Source organism: Cervus elaphus, chromosome 20 (assembly GCF_910594005.1).
Source record: "Cervus elaphus chromosome 20, mCerEla1.1, whole genome shotgun sequence".
NCBI lineage: Eukaryota > Metazoa > Chordata > Mammalia > Artiodactyla > Cervidae > Cervus > Cervus elaphus.
In genome coordinates this window covers 120298279-120317178 of record NC_057834.1, presented here as the reverse complement: position 1 = coordinate 120317178, position 18900 = coordinate 120298279, and the positions used below count along the sequence as shown (strand labels likewise).

The 18900-nt window shown below is 42.0% G+C and overlaps 1 long non-coding RNA gene across 2 annotated transcripts in view; it reads right to left on the bottom strand.

Moving 5' to 3' along the window:
• Positions 1-5156: 5156 nt before the first annotated feature.
• LOC122677032 overlaps positions 5157-18900 on the bottom strand; it is a 28887-nt gene continuing 15143 nt past the window's right edge. For both annotated transcript variants that reach the window (XR_006335690.1, XR_006335691.1), the window contains exon 3: positions 5157-5359. This is a non-coding gene — a long non-coding RNA (uncharacterized LOC122677032). The remainder of the gene's footprint in view (positions 5360-18900) is intronic.

Below are 18900 nucleotides of genomic sequence, written 5' to 3'. Positions count from 1 at the left end.
GAGCTCCAGTACTATAGTCCTTCATTGTTCGGTGCAGAAAAGAAGTCAGAGAGAGGCAAAGTGACAGATAAGAAGTGATTTATTAGAATAGGATGCTTGTGAGGCTTATAAGTAGACAGGCATTGGGGTGCCATGCCCCCAAAACTTACTGGGCTATAGTTTTATAATCAAAGGAGCAGCGGGGAGAAAGAGAAGAACTCCATTGTCTTTCTTGAGTAGACATCATGCTTTCATCATCAGCTTCTCCTCCAGGTTGGGCAGGGGAGTTTTTTTGTCCCTATGTGGTCAAGCTAGGTCCACAAGTTATTGTTTTTTATGTGTACAGAGAGCATATCCTAGGGATCATTAACTTACTGAGCTCACTGGGCAAGATGTAAGGCTCATGCCACCATTGTTTTATTGTTTGGGAGCGTTCTTGTGCTTCTGCTGGATGGTTGGTGCTTCTGTTGGTTGGTTGCTAAGTAAACCTACTTGGTTTTGTGGTTAAGCAAACCTGCTCTCTTGATTAATTGTTAACTTATAGGGGTCTCCCATATTTTTTCTACTTACAATCCTCTAGTGAGATTTACTAGTTAATCACCTAATTTGCCCCTTTATTCTGTTGATATCATTGCCCCCTTCAGGTGTTTACCCTTTTATGCTTAAAATAGGGTAAGGGGCAATGATCAGTTGTTACTTCCAGCTGAGATGAGGAATATGCCTGCCTAGGGAAGGATTAAAGCACTTTGCTGACTGTCCCTTCTATACTGGGAGAATTTCAAGTCAATGTCACTCTGGTTAGCATCATCCTTTTCGCCCTCTTAGATGTAAAACATTGGAGGATGAGTCCACAAAAAAGATATAAATGAAAAGAAATACAGCAGTAAGCACTAGAAAAGTTGTTAAAGGAGATTATATCCATGATTTTGAAGATCTAAACCATTTCCCCCACCACCAAACTCAATTTGTTTGTTTTTGGTTAGCCTCAGAATCTCAGTGTTTTATATTAATATCTTAGGGTCTGTGGAGTCTTTTATTTCAGTTATAGATTTAATCTGTTTTAAAAAATTTTTTTGTTAATATCCTCTGGTGATAAGGGTAGCTTCCTTGTCCCTCGAGACACAAAGTGGCCCCAATCTAGTTAATAAGTCCCTTTCATTAAAGAAATAGGACAATCAGGCACAAACAGAAAGGAATAAAGAAACAACCAGCTATTGATGTGGCACAAAAGGGGTCCCAGGAAAGTGTGCCCTTGTCTCTTTCTTGATACTCCCATTACATATTTCTTATAGTTGTTAAGGTTTCCAGTACTTTGGGTTAAGACCAAGAAGGTTGGACCAGTGTCTATGAGAAATTTATCAAGTGGCTCACCCCTTCAGTGTCCACATGAGGCTCGGCATTAGTTATATAGATGGCCCCACTAGGCAGAGCCACTTTTGGCCTTGGGCCTCATTAGTATTTTGATTGTGAAACCATTAAAGGCTGAGGGGCTCCCATTGCTCTCTGGCATCTGGGGCATTCCCTCTGTCAATGTCCTGGCTATTTGTAAAGGGCACATTGATCACAGTATTTCCTCCAGCGTCCTTTCTGTCCACACAGGGCCGGCTGATTTTGTCTGGGTACCCATGAGCCTTGTGGTCTACCACAGCCAAATGGGCCTGGAAAAGCCAGCCTCCCCTTTGGTGGTCTCTGAGTAGAGAAAGCCATTGTCATCATTTGAGCCTTTCATTTATCCCTCTGGATGCATTCAGCCTTTTTGGCCATATCTGCATTATTGAAAACTAAATAAGCCCATTGGAGCAAATCACTCTTAGCGGGTGTGAGGACCCGCAGTTGTTTTTTGAATTTTGCACCTGATGTCTAGGGCAGACTGAGCTGTGAATGAAATGCATAGCTGAAAGGGCATGTCCCTTGGCAGATTAGGGATCATTTGTATACTTTTTAAAAGCTTCCTTTAATCTCTCTTGAAAAACATAGGATTTTCATCTGGTCCCTGTTGGACTTTTTTCACGTTTTCATGATTGATCTTTCACTGTAAGTTTTTATACCTGCTGTTAAACAATTAATCATATAGTCCCATCTATCCCTATCAATAAAATTTGTCTGGTGATTCCATTGTGGAGTTGCCTCAAGGACAGCATTATTCCCCATCAGGTGTGCTGTATGGTGCTCTGGGGCTTGGGCTGCCATTTGGTTCGCACGGGCTCTGGCGTAATATCCTTGACTGTAGCCTTGGCTCCTACCTTTGAGATAGCCCTTGTTGGAGCAGCTATTTTTATGGATATAGCAGCTTTCACTGGAGCAATAGCTACCTATCCAAAAGTTTCTTTCCCATGTCAAAATCTACGATGTAATTTAATCAAGATTTATATTTACAACTTTAGATGTTATCTCTTCCAAAGTAGTCTCCCAATCAGGTGTCAATGCCTGAGAACCTGATACAAAGGAATAGGACAGAAGGTGCCCCAGTGGTGGTGACAGTGAGTGAGAACTGGTCTGGCTGCAAACTGGAAATAAAGGGTTAGCACTTGTAAGAGTTGAAGGGAGAGGAAGACTGACATCAGGGCTCAGGAAATCCTCCATGGGGCACTTTTAGTAATTTAGGGGAAAGTACCTTAAGTCTTGGAAGTTGATTCCCTTTAGTTTTCTTGGGCATGATATACTGAAGAACACCTGATCAGAGGCCTTTTATCTAGGTGGAACACAGTCCTTTAAATGATTTCTTTTTCTAACATATAAGTTCCATGATTATAAGTTACAAGCATTTAGTCTTTATCCAAAGATAGATTACAGTGATCAGCTTCAGTAACAAGCTTAAAATACCTTCTTAATAACTCAGTTAAGCTTTATAATAATATAACAACATAGAGCTCTTTGAAAAGTGTTTTAGACAGTAGATATGGACCTCAAGTAGTAAAACTAAAATGTATTATCTATTAAAACATAACTTTTTTCTCTAAAATTATTATGAAAGTGAAAGTGGCTCAGGCGTGTCCAACTCTTTTCGACCCCGTGGACAGTAACCCGCCAGGTTCCTCTGTTCATGGAATTCTCCAGGCAAGAATACTGGAGTGGGGTAGTCATTCCCTTCTCCAGAGGATGTTCCCAACCCAGGGATCGAACCCAGGTCTTCCACATTGCAGGTGGCTTCTTTTTTTTTTTTCATTTATTTTTATTAGTTGGAGGCTAATTACTTTACAATATTGTAGTGGTTTTTGTCATACATTGACTTGAATTAGGCATGGATTTACATGTATTCCCCATCCCGATCCCCCCTCCCACCTCCCTCTACCTGCTCCCTCTGGGTCTTCCGAGTGCACCAGGCCCGAGCATTTGTCTCATGCATCCAACCTGGGCTGGTGATCTGTTTCACCCTAGATAATATACGTGTTTCAATGCTGTTCTCTTGAAACATCCCACCCTCGCCTTCTCCCACAGAGTCCAAAAGTCTGTTCTGTACATTTGTGTCTCTTTTTCTGTTTTGCATATAGGGTTATCATTACCATCTTTCTAAATTCCATATATATGTGTTAGTATACTGTAATGGTCTTTATCTTTCTGGCTTACTTCACTCTGTATAATGGGCTCCAGTTTCATCCATCTCATTAGAACTGATTCAAATGAATTCTTTTTAATGGCTGAGTAATATTCCATGGTGTATATGTACCACAGCTTTCTTATCCATTCGTCTGCTGATGGGCATCTAGGTTGCTTCCATGTCCTGGCTATTATAAACAGTGCTGCGATGAACATTGGGATGCACGTGTCTCTTTCAGATCTGGTTTCCTCAGTGTGTATGCCCAGAAGTGGTATTGCTGGGTCATATGGCAGTTCTGCAGGTGGCTTCTTTACCGTCTGAGCCACCAGGGAAGCCCAAGAATACTGGAGTGGGTAGCCTATCCCTTCTCCAGGGGATCTTCCCAACCCAGGAATCGAACTGGGGTCTCCTGCAGGTGGATTCTTTACCAGCTGAGCTACCAGGGAAGCCCAAAATTGCCCTTATTTTTTACCAAATCTAGCCAAGTTAAAATTGATTTGTTTGTAAAATAAATCTGGTTAATTTATCACAGAGGCTTGTATAATTTATCCAATAAAGTGGGTGCCGATTTACAGCTTAATTTTTCTCATTTAATACTGAAACTGTGTAACCCAGATTAGGAGTTGAACTCACATAACCAAAACTCCAACCCAGCCATAAGCCAGATTGGACTTGAATCCAGGGCCTTTTAATTGGAGCTTACACATCTAGTTTCAGGACTTAATGAAGTTTAGGTTTTTGATGTCTCATCACAGAAAGAATTCAGTGAGAGACGAAGTGATGAGCATTTATTTAACGAGAAACTCTTTTCGTAAGAATGTGGGCCATCTTGAAAGGCAAGGGCCTTGTGAGAAACACACAGTCTTGAGTTTTAATCAAGAATAGAAGAAAAGTCTCAGAACTTAGCTGGTTTCTTGCCAAATAAACTGAGAGAGAAGAATGAATTTTTCTAGTGAATGTAGTAAAAAGTTTTCTGGAATTAAAAGGAAAAGAAATGGAACAGAAACAGATACAGAGCATAGAAGGAAAACCTCAGAGTGAAAGAGCAGAGTATAGATGACTAAATTCTGTAACATCATGTAGCAGCTGGCTTTATCCCAGGCTTGCTGTTGGATGTGAACAAGCGTAACCATCTCACTGCCGTTGTATGTTTCCGTGTGGCCAGGATTCCAATCTGACCAAAGCAAGCCAGACAGTGAAATTCCTTCCTTTTCACATGCCATTTCTCTTGACCCCTGCAACAACAAGATCCCTTCAGCATCTCTAAACATCCACACCACCTTTTTATAGCAACTCATGCTGATTGCCACAGTTCCTCCAGTTCCATCTTTAGACATTCATACCGTTGTCTTCCTGACCTATACCTGGGAACCCAATCAGAGACCCAAAGCATTGAGTGGATTGGGCTGACTGAAATGAGCTATCATGGGTGAAGCATCCTCCCTTGAACTCCTAGCCCATGGCATCCCATGCCCCTACTAGGACCCGACCCCTTCTTCTTATCTTACCACAGTCCTGTCATGGTCACCATTTGAAACCATTTTTGGTGTTGTTTCAGGGGGATCCGAAGAGCTCCAGGACCATAGTCCTTTATGTCTCAGCACAGAAAAGAATTCGGTGAGAGGTAAAGTGATAGATAAGAAGTGATTTATTAGAAGAGGATGCTTGTGAGGCTTACAAGCAACTGGTGAGGGTGTATCGTGCCCCAAGAACTTACAGAGCTACGGTTTTATAATCAAAGGAAAAGTGGAGAGGGGGAGAACTTCTTTGTCTTTCCTGAGTAGACGTCATGCTTCCATCATCAGCTCTTCCTCCAGGTTGAGCAGGGGAGTTTTCTTGTCCCTGCATGGTCAAGCAAGGTCCACAGATTATTGTTTTTTATATGTGCAGGCAGCATATCCTAGAGATCATTAACTTACTGAACTCACTGGGCAGTATGTGGGTCTCATGCCACCATTGTTTTATTGTTTTGGGGCACGTTTCATGCTTCTGTAATATGGTTTTGTTGCTAAGCAAGCCGGCTTGGTTTGAAGTTAAGCAAACCTGCTTTCTTTTTTTAATTTTTTTTAATTGGAGGATAATTGTTTTACAGTGTTGTGGTGGTTTCTGCCATATATCAATGCAAATTAGTCAAGTATATATACATATATATATATACATATATATATATATATACATATATATACACACACACACACAACATATCCCCTCCCTCTCACCCCCACTGCCATCCCACCCCTCGTTACAGAGTGCTAGGCTGGCGCTTCTTGTATTATACAGAAGCGTCATACTAGCATTCTATTTTACACATGGTAGTATATACATGTCAAAGCTACCATTCTCTACATGTGTATCTCAGTCCTTCCCTGCAGATAGGGGTGTCAGTACCATTTTTCTAGATTCCATATATATGCATTAATATATGATATTTGTTTTTCTGAACCTGCTTTCTATAGTAGCCATTAACTTACAGGGGTTTCCAATATATTTTTTATTTACCATCCCCTAGTGGGATTAACTATTTAATCACCTACTTTGTCCCTTTACTCTGTCCCTATCAACTGGTCATCACATATATCAAATATGTAATATGATAATTATACCCAAAGTAGATTTATTAAATGTTAAAGGTGGAAGGGAAGAACAATCCAAAATGACAAGCTTTTTCAGTTCAACTGAAATCCTTTCATCATCTAGAGTTTATGCAGAGTACTCAGTAAGAGCACCAAAGAATTAATGTTTTCAAATTGTGGTGCTGGAGAAGACTCTTGAGAGTTCTTGGACTGCAAGGAGATTAAACCAATCAATCCTAAAGGAAATCAACTCTGAATATTCATTGGAAGGACTGATGCTGAAGCTGAAGCTCCAATACTTTGGCCACCTGATGTGAAGAGAGGACTCATAGGAAGACTCTGATGCTGGGAAAGATTGGAGGCAAAACAAGAAGAGGGCAGCAGAGGATGAGATGGTTAGATAGCATCACCAACTCGATGGACATGAATTTGAGCAAACTTCAGGAGAGAGTGAAGGACAGGGAAGCTGGTGTGCTGCAGTTCATGGAGTCAAAAAGAGTGAGACACAACTTAGCAACTGAACGAACAACACTTAGTAAGACACTATTCTGTCCCTAATGAACCCATCATCTAGTAAAGGAGACTCATGAACAAGTAGTAATACATTCACTGACCCTTGTGCTATTTTCATTTTTTTAAATCAAAGTATAGCTGATTTACCATGTTTCAGGTGTAAAGCAAAGTGATTCAGTTATATGTTCCCTTTCAGATTGTTTTCCACTATAGATTATTATGAGAGATTGAATATAGTTCCCTGTGCTATACAGTAGGTCCTTGTTGTTTATCTATTTTATATATAATATATGTATCTGTTAATCCCAAATTTCCAATTTATCCTTCCCTCCCAACCTCGTGCTTTTAGACTAGCTAACTCTCCTGAGGCCAAAAGTTCAGGGCAAGACAGTGCACTCTATTTACTCTCTCCATCTTCTTCTGCAATAGCTTTACTGTTTAGCCTCTTCCTGATCTCCTTGACTATTATCTTAACCTCACACTCTTCACTGATTGTGTTCTTGCAGCACTGATTTCTGGCTGTGTTCCCTAACCACAACTCAAATATGTTTCTTGTCTTCTTTTCCAGGGCAATGGAGGAATCCAGCTCCGTATCCTACCCTGATATAGGGCCTTGATGTTTCTTCTGAGTTCTCCCAGGACTCTGCAAATGAGAATCATATGATACTATACCCATGAATTGCTCTTTATCTGAAATCTCAGCTCAAATGGACAACTCTCTCCAACCCTCCCTACCTCTTTCTTTTTTTTTTGACCAGGCATAGGCATTGGAGGAAAAGGATGGCCATCTAATACTACTGTAATAAATAGTGGCCCCCCAAAAATACGTCAGCATCCTAACCCTTCAGAAACTCTGAATGTGGCCTTATTTGGACAGAGGGTCTTTGCAGACATAAAGATTTTAAAATGAGATCATCCTAGATTTAGGATGAGTGCTAGATCCAAAGGCAGGTACCATAAGGAAAAAGTCAAGGGGAGATTTGAGACACAGACACAGAGGGGAAGACAGTGTGAAGCACAGGCAGAAACTGGAGTGATACATGTCCAAGCCAAGAAACACCAAGAATTGCCTACAACCACCAAAAGCTAGGAGAGGAGCATAGAACAGATTCTCCTTCAGAGTCTTTAGAAAGAACCAATACTACCAACAACTTGATTTCGGACTTTTAACTTCCAAAATTGTGATAGAATATATTTTTGTTTTAATTCACCAAATTTGTGGTTATTCATTATTCTAGCCCTAGGAAACTAATATATTGCCCAATAATTTAATTTTTAAAGATATTTTAAAAGCAAGAAATAGAAAGAATATAACTTCAAACTAAAGGACCATCCTTCCCAAGAAATGTTTGTAAGTCACTTTATTTTTCTTTTTATTTTACTTATTTATTTATTTTTGATTGTGCTGGGTTTCCGTTGCTTCCTGGGCTTTTCCCTAGTTGTGGTGAGTGGGGGCTACTCTCTAGTTGTGGTGCTCGGGTTTCTCATTGCGTTGGCTTCTCTTGATGCACAGCATGGGCTCTAGGGCATGGGGGCTTCAGTAGTTGTGGCTCATGTGCTCAGTAGTTGTGGTTCCTGGGCTCTAGAGCACAGGCTCAATAATTGTGTGTGCGGGCTTGGTTGTTCTGCAGCATGTGGGATCTTCCCGGATCAAAGACCAAACCCATGTCTCCTGCATTGGCAGGCAGATGCTTACCACTGAGCCACCAGGGAAAACCCTGTAAGTCACTTTAAATATGCTATTCAAACTGATGAAATGTTGTCATAGGCTAGTCCCAGTACCAGGAACCACAGGCCTGACCCAAGGTGTATCTTTTTCACAATTTTCTCCCAGTACCTTCAATTGTCTCTCTTCCTTGTCCTTCCAAAAAGTCACCCTGCCAAAGCCAAATTCCAGATCAAAACATGAGTCTTCCTTCTGTTCTTACACTCAGGCAGCTGGGCTTAGATTTTAGAAAGAAAAAAAGTTTGCCAAGTTCATTCTGGGCTGGTCTCTGGTCATAACTTCAGTTTCTTTTACTTATCTTCAATGTGCTTTCTCTGATGTTCCAAACTTCACCACTTATCGCAAATGACTGTCTTTCACCCTCAGATCAGTAAATGTAACCTGGCCTTTTATTTCACAGAGACCATCAGGCTTAGCACCTCCCTCCTTACATCCCCTCCAGAGCTTAGCAACTATTACCATCCTTGCTTCCTTGCCTTCCTCTCTGAGGGAGTATGTCTTTCCTCCAGTTGAAAGCCAGTCACCCTTTCTGACGTCTGGGTAGCACCCTCATCAACCTCCTAAAGTATTCTTACACCTGCCTACCCAAATTCCTACTAGATAGCCCCAGAACACCTCAAAATCATCATGTCTAAGCCAGTTCCTTTTCTAGTTGGGTGGCAGGCCAGATGGGAATGTAGGCCCAGAAGGAGAAAAGCATGTACAAAGGCCCAGAAGAGAGCATGTGTCTCTTGTGCATGTGTTCAGTCATGTTTGACTCTTTATGACTCTATGGAGGATAGTTCGCCAGGCTCCTCTGTCCATGGGATTTTCCAGGCAAGAATACTGGAGTGGATTGCCATTTCCTACTCCAAGGGATCTTCCCAGCCCAGGGATCCATCCCAGGTCTCCTGCATCTCCTGCATTGCAGGCAGATTCTTTACTGTATGAGCCATGAGGGAAGCCAGTGTCTCTTGGGGACCCTGGAAATTGTGTCATGAAGGAGGTAGAGGATGGTGAGGGATGAAGCACAAGGTAAACATGAAGAGCCTTGTAAGCCAAGATAAGGAATGCATTCTTTTTTTTTTTCTTTTTCTTTTTTTCTTTTCAGCTTCACCCCAGAGCTTGCAGGATTTTAATTCCCCTACCAGAGGTTGAACCTTGGCCCTCAGCAGTGAAAGCACAAAGACCTAACCACTGGACCACCAGGGAATTCCCAAGAATGCATTCCTTATGTTCTGAGCAATGAGAGCAAATTTGTATTCAAGAATCATTACAGACTGCAAAGTGAATTAAAGATACAAACTGAAAATCATTTGAAGATAAAACATTGTTGAAACAATGTAGGCAAAAGAGGGAGAGCCATGGGTAGATTTGAAAGGTGTTTCTCATGGTAAAGAACCCTCCTGCCAATGCAGGAGACACAACAGATGCAGGTTCAATCCCTGGGTCAAGAAGATCCCCTGGAGGAGGATGTGGCAACTCACTCCAGTATTCTTGCCTGGAGAATCCCATGGACAGAGGAGTCTGGCGGGCTACAATCCATAGGGTCACACAGAGTTGGATACGACTAAAGCAATGTAGTATGAACACACACAGGAGGTTAAAAAAAAGGCCACATTTGGTGAGGATTAGGTAACCAGCAAATCCCAATCCTAAAAAACTACTCACTACAAAATAAGATTACAACTCTTCTTGTTGAGAATCTTTCTCTTTATTGGTAGTATTTTCCTCCTCTGCTTTTCCAGGTGATACACTCACTTCTGGGACCTCATTGGGTAGATTAACCAGCCCCAAGAATACTGTTTATGGGTTAAGGCTTGAGGGTGTCAGTGGATTGATGACCCAGACTGGTTGGTCAATTGCCCCATTGTAGTACACACTGCTGAATACCTTTCTCCAGTTCAATGTGACATTCCTTTCTCCAATTTGCACATGACCTTGCCACTGGCCTTAGTTGAGGAACGCAGGTTGAGTTACATTTTCTTTCACAAATATTTGCAAATATTGGGTTGGCCAAAACAAGAATTGGTCTCTCCAGGGGTTTGGATCTGTAGCATGGAATCTCTGAAGCTGGCCAGTGTTCAGAAAGCCAAAGAAGGATGAAGGAAACACTCTGAAAGGAACAGAGATGTAGAATGGAAAGGACCTGATCAATAGTCAATTTCTTGAGTCTCCAGCCTCCTAATGCCCAGCTTTGTCCTTGTTCTAAGGTCAGGCTCACCTCTAACATTTGCAAGGCCCAGGACAGCAATATAAATAGGAGCACACATACCATATGTCAAAATACTTTAAAATTATAAATCAAAGGAACGAATGATTAATTAAGCAAAATGATTAAGCATATTCTATGCCCTTATCTTGCCAAATATACCTCCATGCAAACCTGGAAGACTATGTTCAGATTTAGAATTCACAAATCCTTAGATTTCTGACTCCCATCTCTTTTAACCCCTGGCTTCATCCTGCACTGTGAAGGGGATCCTTGTGTACACGTCCAAGCTCCTTCCATCCATTCTGCTATAAACAGCTGTTCCTTGACCACCCCTTGGGTCTAACAGTATTGATGTTGACAATTCTATCTTGGTGGATAAGTTCTCTTAACCATACTGACTTCTCATCTTACAAGGAGAAAGTCTGTGTGCCCTGCCTGGCCCCTTTCTCAGGTCTAATAGGGGCTGTTTATATAAATTCCTTGTTTATTTAAGTAGCTCCAACTAGATTGTTACTTGTAACCCAAGAATCCTAAATAAGGCTGCTGTCTTTACCCTCTGAACCACTCTCCAATTTCCTCTCTCTGTTCCCCATAAGGCCGCTAGTAGTGACAGGAGGTAAAGGAGGTCATGGCAACGCACTCTAGTTTTCTTGTCCAGTATTCATAATAGAAGAATTTGGTGGGTTACAGTCCATGGAGTCGCAAAATGTTGGATGCAACTGAGTGAATGAGCAGTGAGAGGGGGAGGGCTTCCTCATGAACCCTAATGCCTACTGAGTGGGCCAGAAGAAAGGATTGATTCCTACATTAGTAGTAAGTTATTTTGGTCAATCACTGTGACTTTCCTCTCTCACTGGCTATGTGTTATACTTCCAATTAGCTATTTTGAGCTTCATGAGCAGCCTCAAACCCTGAAAGAGCATTTTATTTCATTCTTGCATCTTCTGGCACCATACTGAACATCATATCAGAGTTTATGGGCCCTGCCTCCCATCTGACTTGGGAGTCCTCCAAAATGGAATGTCAAATATTCAGTACTATACCATTTATCAGGTCTTGAAGCCATCTCTGTTGGAGGATGCTCTGGTCCTCTCCCTTGGGAAGTTTTGAGTATTTTCTTTGGAGAGAACCCACACACACATATACTAGGCTTGGCTCCTGTCCATGATTCCTGTCTCCAACTCTACACCCACACTTAGGATGGTAATGAGCTGCCTTCGACCACATAGTCAAATGCCACCATGATCATGGTTTCCAAGTCTTCCCGCTAGACCTGTGTCAGAGCCTGATTCTTGGTGGCCTGTGAATATAACTAGTGAAGAAAAACCACTGGCATACTTACAGATCAATAATAGCCAGGTACCAGAAGCAACCTGGGCTTCCCTGATGGCTCAGATGGTGAAGAATCAGCCTGCAATGCAGGAGACCCAGGTGTGATCCCTGGAGAAGGGAATGGCAACCCACTCTAGTACTCTTGCCTGGAGAATTCCATGGACAAAGGAGCCTGGTGGGCTACAGTTCATGGGGTCGCAAAGAGTCGGACATGACTGAGCGGCTAACACTGACTGACCAGAAGCAATCAACCTATTGCTTCTGCGAATAGGACTGCGAAATACATGGGCAAATGAGATTAGTCTAACACTTGACACACCTGCTATCTCTCTCAGAATTTACCTGTGATTTCCCACTTTCAACCCAGAAACTCTGTTTTAAACGGTGTTCCATTTGTTCCACTTAAATGGTGTTTCACTATCAGACAGACTCGATAACAAGAACTGTAGACCTTCTCTCTTCTTTATTTTTCTAACATAGCACCTACTTAGATGTCCTCAAAACTGATATTAGCGTGCATCAGCAATTGCTAGGACAACCTTAAGCTAAGGAGCTCAGCAAAGTCGCCAAGGCCTTGAACTCCCAAAAGGGGTCAAGGGAGTAAGGGATTTGACTTCGTTCTGGATTTTAAGCTGACTTATGAATTGGTGCTCTGGGTCTGTCCTGATAATGCCAAGTTAGAGCACAAGACTTCCGTAATCCTAGAAGAGTTCTTCATAAACATTATGAATATTTCCATATTTTCATAGTTGATAGGGTAGGACTAGTTAATAATAGAGATCTTCTCATGGCCTGTTCTTACACACTGAATGACATTATATGTCATTCTCTTTTACTGAGATTGACTTGTAAAACCTCCCATGTGTTCTAGTACCGCTATTGTATTAGCATGACATTTTCAGATTTAAGTGACAGGAAACTTTGTTGTAGTTGTTCAGTTGCTAAGTTGTATCCAACTCTTCACAACCCCATAGACTGCAGCACAACAGGCTTCCCTGTCCTTCACTATCTCCTGGAGTTTGCTCAAATTCATGTCCATTGAGTCGATGATGCCATCCAACCACCTCATCCTCTATTACCCACTTCTCCACCTGCCCTCAATCTTTCCCAGCATCAGGGTCTTTTTCCAGTGACTTGGCTCTTTGCATCAGGTGGCCAAAGCATTGGAGCTTCAGCTTTAGTATCAGTCCTTCCAATGAATATTTAGGGTTGATTTCCTTTAGAATTGACTGGTTTGATCTCCTTGCAGTCCAAGGGACACTCAAAAATCTTCTCCACCACTAGAGTTGGAAAGCATCAATTCTTCTTCGCTCAGCTTTCTTTGTGATTCAACTTTCACATTCGTACATGACTACTGGAAAAACCATAGCTTTGACTATATGGACCTTTGTTGGCAAAGTGATGTCTCTGTTTTTTATTACTCTGTCTCCGTTTGTCATAGCTTTTCTTCCAAGGAGCAAGTGTCTTTTTATTTCGTGGCTGCAGTCACCATTTGCAGTGATTTTGGAGCCTAAGAAAATAAAATTTGGTTAAGTCAAATAAACATGCTTAAGTTGAGTGTGTTCATGCTTAGTCATGTCTGACTATTTGCAATCCTGTGGACTGTAGCCTGCCAGGCTCCTCTGTCCATGGGATTCTTCAGGCAAGAATATTGGAGTGGGTTGCCAGTTCCTCCTCCGGGGATCTTCCCAACCCAGGAATCAAACCCGCAGCTCCTGTGGCTCCTGCATTGGCAGGCAAATTCTTTACCACTGAGCCACCTGGAAAGCCCTAAGCTTAAGTTGAGGTGCTCAAATAATGCTACCAGGAATCAGATTCATTCTCAGTCCTCCTTCCCTTTGATGTTCCCCTAAGTGGTGACAAGGAGAGCATCCAGCAACCCCAGGCCTACATTCCACACGCTCAGCAATGCCATCTAGCAAAGTGCAAGTTTCTCCTTATAGTTACAGAAAAATTCTGAGGGTTAAATCTCAATGGCTTAACTTGGATCACACACTCACCCCGAACCAACCCCTCAGCCTCGTTAGATGGAATGTTCTAATTGGACAGGCCTAGGTCATATGGCGGAGAAGGAAATGACAACCCACACCAATATTCTTGCCTAGAGAATCCCAGGGACAGAGGAGCCTGGTGGACTGCCTTCTATGGGGTCGCACAGAGTCGGACACAACTGAAGCAACTTAGCAGCAGCAGCGGCATCAGGTCATATGGCACTCCTAGAAGCAGAGTATGAGGCCAGCTATACCCAAGATACATAGATTTAGAATTGGGAAGGGCAGTTTTAAAGAAAATCTGGGCAGACAAAAAAAAAAACATGTTCACTACTTTTTTTAATATATATGTTCACTACTCAAAGACCCATTGTCCACGTTTTTTCCAAGGTTTTGGAGAATATGAATATATGTATATAAACATAAATAATGAATATATAAATATTACATATAAATGAATAAGTAAGCACTTTCAGATAAATTCAAATGACCACTCACTTTCTCCAATAACCTGAGTAGTAATAAGGGTTCCTGAAACTCCAGTCCCTTCACATTGCTAGACATATACAAGACAGATAAAATCTACCCTGTTAATGTTCTATGCAGTCATAGAGATTTTATAATACCTGCTCTGACATCCAATTCTGGAAACAACTGACTCCATAGGAAGTGGCTAAGCCATCCTGTATAAGGAACACAGTGTGCTGGACTATTTTAGACTGTCTATTCAGAGCCAGGAAATCCACACAAACCCAGAATTCACCTGATTTTTTTCCTTCACTATCACAAAAGGGGATATGGAACTCAGAACTGATGCAGTTAATCAGTAGTTCTTTAAGGTGAACTAAAAAATCATCCCTCTCAGACCATATAGACTTACTGCACTATCTTCTGAAGGTTCTGGGCTTCCAAATTCAAGATTATGGGCATACCTTATGCTCAGTCAACAGCCCATTCTTAGAGAAACTATTCCAGGTTTGGTCCTTCTATTTCTACCTTTTGAATTTTAGGAATCCCCCAAATTAAAGGACCCAGAATGGGAACAGGGAGGGTGGGAATTTTAGACTCTTCCTTGCTTTGATTTTCCTGGGTAAGGGTAGAACACTACCAAATGCTTCCAGTGAACACTTTAAAGAGTCTGGACTTGATCCCTATAATGTACCTACCTTTGCCAAGCACTGCCAGGGTCCAATATATAACTACAGATTTTTCATCTCTTCTATCATTTCCACCACTCCTGTAGGTTACTCATGCCAGTCAATCAGTACTAAAGCAAAACCACATCTTATCCATTCTATTTTTGTCTTGGGGAATGGCTTGGGAGCTTGCTACTTGTGAATTCACTATCAAGCCATACTTACTGCTTGGTGCTTTTCTTGGCTCCTCATCTTCCTAGGATCCTTACTCCACAAGACAAAGATGGGCTCTTCACCTGCCTGGGGCTCCTAGGTGGGTTGAAGACAGCTCAAACTCTAGGCCCATCTCCACTCCCTCTTCCCCAGATGCTCTTCAATCTTAGGATAGCTGGAATTTCTTCTTGGCCTGGAACCTCCTCACCCCCCACTTCCTCCAGCATTCTACCTTTTAGGACTCTGAAGTATCCACCCTCAGAGCTCTTTCTCCAAACCTCTAAGGGCACTAGTAGGGCTTTCATATGTACCTTGAAGTCTTCATGGATAGTAGTCATTGGAGCTCTTGCTGGGTATCTACAATCACCTCAATTGATGGAGTTTCCTTCATCCCATGACTTGAGCTGCCTCCCTTCCTCCTTTTCCTATGTTAATTTCAATAACTGGAAGAATCTAAAAGACTATTCTGGGTCTCACAGCTGAAATTTTCCCCAAAGCCTTACTTTAAGATAACACTAGTCCTTCTCTATTATACAGAGAACTTGATTCATACTGTTTAGAACTTTGGCTTCTGTTTCCTCTGCCTCCTATAAGTGTGTCTCCAACCCTAATTCAAAAGTAGGCACCTTTAAAGAAAAAGGGCTTCCCTGGTGGCTCAGAGGGTAAAGCATCTGCCTGCAATGCAGGAGACCTGGGTTCGATCCCTGGGTTGGGAAAAATCTCCTGGAGAAGGAAATGGCAACCCACTCCAGTATTCTTGCCTGGAGAATCCCATGGATGGAGGAGCCTGGTAGGCTACAGTCCACAGGGTCACAAAGAGTCAGACACTACTGAGCGACTTCACTTTCTTTCTTCCTTTTTTTAAAGAAAAAAAAAGTACGCATCTTTTCTCACACCCTCCAATAGAGCATAGAAAAAAAATCGGAACAACCTTATGACTATAAACCTTTCCAACTGCTAAAATGGTCAGAGTGTTTGGCACTCAGCCAGCTAACACCGAGACCTTGGTAGCCTTGAAAACTCCCTTTGTCAGACTCAGAAGTTCTGCTCTCACTTCTCCACTAGTGGTATCCACCACTTGTAGTATCTCAGCAGAAGGCCCAACCAAGAGCACACTTTCCTCATGCCAGAGGTTGCTTTCCCCCCAAATACTCTCAACTTTTGGATCTCATAAGTCTCTAACTGAATGGCCTTTCCTTTCACCTGTCCCCAGCAATTAGTGACACCCCAACTCTGGTGACAGTTGGAACTATCTGTTTTCATGTAGGAGAAATTCTAACCATATCCAAACACTGAAAGTCTGTTCCCTGGTATCTGCCTAGTACTGCAGCCCAGTTCACATCTTTAGAAACTTGAGTAAGGCTGTGTTCTCTCTCCTCCTGAAGACCTTAGTGGGACCTCTATCTGCCCAGGTACCTAACAGAAAAGTTGCACATCTTTTCAGTTTCAGATTTTTCACAGTTCTTTTAAATCCCACAATGCATAGAGATTTCTAGAAGTCTACATCTACTACCATGCACAAATTTTGTAATGTTATCTTTGTCATTATCCTAAACATTTACTGGCTTTATTTCTAGATATAGTGATGAGTTCATGGTATGGATAAATTTCAATAAGATTTATAAGAATTCCAGGCAGAATCCCCAAAATATAACCACATATTCTCAGCTTTATTTGCTTCCAATTATCAAATGAGATTATATTATTTAGTAACCTTTTGTACCTTATTTATTCTAGCATGAACACCCACTTCCATACTTGTAGAAATTAATCCCTCCTCAGCTATTTCAGACACTCTCTCCAGGGTCTTTTGAGTCCTCAAGAATAAGTTCTACAGGAACTTACATGGGGTCCAGTGGCTAAGACTCCACACTTCCAGTGCAATGGGCTTGGGTTCAATCTCTAATCAGACAACCAGACTCCACATGCTCAACTAAGAGTTTGCATGCCACAACTAAAGATCCTGCATATCTCAACTAAGACCCAATAGCCAAATTAGAGAAAAGAAAATAATAAGTTTTTCAATGGCTGGTCATCTTGCCACCATACTACTATTTCAGCTAATGTCAGATGACTCCCAGGAACTTTAACTGGGCTAGGGGATTTGCCCAAAACCACAGATGTTTCAGTGTTCTTTTAACACCTTCACATTATCTGCATTGTCAACTCTGTCACCTGCCAACTTTGATCCAAGATTTTCACCTAAACATTAGCTTTGGGTTTTAAATCTTTAACAATACTGAATGTGTTCAACATGACAGAACACTTATTAGACACATAACTGTTTCAAAAGAATTCACCTTTAAGAATTGTATTTAACATGTAAGATTGGACAGTGTGATATTAACTAAAAGGTAAACACATAGATCAATGGAACAAAATAGAGAATTCAGAAATAGTCCCACACATATATTCTCAACTAACTTGACAAAATCCCTGGTCCAGGAAGATCCCACATGCCATGGAGCAAGTAAGCCTATGCACCACAAGTATTGAGCTCGTGCTCTAAAGCCCGGAAACTGCAACTGCTGAGCCCATGAGCTGCAGCTACGGAAGCCCTTGTGCCCTTGAGCTGGTGCTCTGCAACAAGAGAAGCCACCACAATGAGAAGCCCATGCACCACAACTAGAAAGTAAGCCCCCACTTGTGACAACTATATGTCAAGGCTGTATATTATCACCCTGCTTATTTAACTTATATGCAGAGTGCATCATGCAAAATGCCGGGCTGGATGAAGCACAAGCTGGAATCAAGATTGCCAGGAGAAATATCAATAACCTCAGATGTGCAGATGACATCACCCTTATGGCAGAAAGTGAAAGTGAAGGTGAAAGTGAAGGTCACTCAGTTGTGTCCAGTTCTTTGTGACTGAAACTATATAGTCCATGGAAGTCTCCAGGCCAGAATACTGGAGTGGGTAGCCTTTCCCTTCTCCAGGGGATCTTCTCAACCCAGGGATCAAACCCAGGTCTCCCACATTGCAGGCAGATTCTTTACCAGCTGAGCCACAAGGGAATCACAAGAATACTGGAGTGGGTAGCCTATCCATTCTCCAGAGGATCTTCCTGACCCAGGAACCAGGGTCTCCTGCATTGCAAGCGAATTCTTTACCAACTGAGCTATGAGAAAAGCCCCTGGCAGAAAGCAAAGAGGAACTAACGAGCCTCTTGATGAGCCTCTCATCTTAAGAGAGTGAAAAAGCAGGCTTAAAACTCAACATTCAAAAAACGAAGATCATGGCATCCGGTCCCACCACTTCATGGCAAATATATGGGGAAACAATGGAAACAGTGACAGATTTTATTTTCCTGGGTTCCAAAACCACTCCAGAGATGGTTGCATGGCATCACTGACTCCATAGACATGAGTTTGAGCAAACTCTAGGAGACAGTGAAGGACAAGGAAGCCTGGTGTCCTGGGGTCTCAAAGAGTCAGACACAACTGAACGACTGAACACCACCACCTTGCCACAATTAGAGAAAAGCCTGTGCAGCAACAAAGATACAAAAGTACATAAATACATAAAATACAAAATACATAAATAAGGAGACAAAAGTCAGCCCAAATGCCACCTCCTCCATGAAGCTTTCCCATAGCTCACCTTTGAATTCCCAGAGCACTTTGCTAGTTATTCTCTAGGGCCTGCTCTGCTTTTTATGACTGCTGTTAACATACAGATGTACTCTCCCCCATGGGACAGTAGGC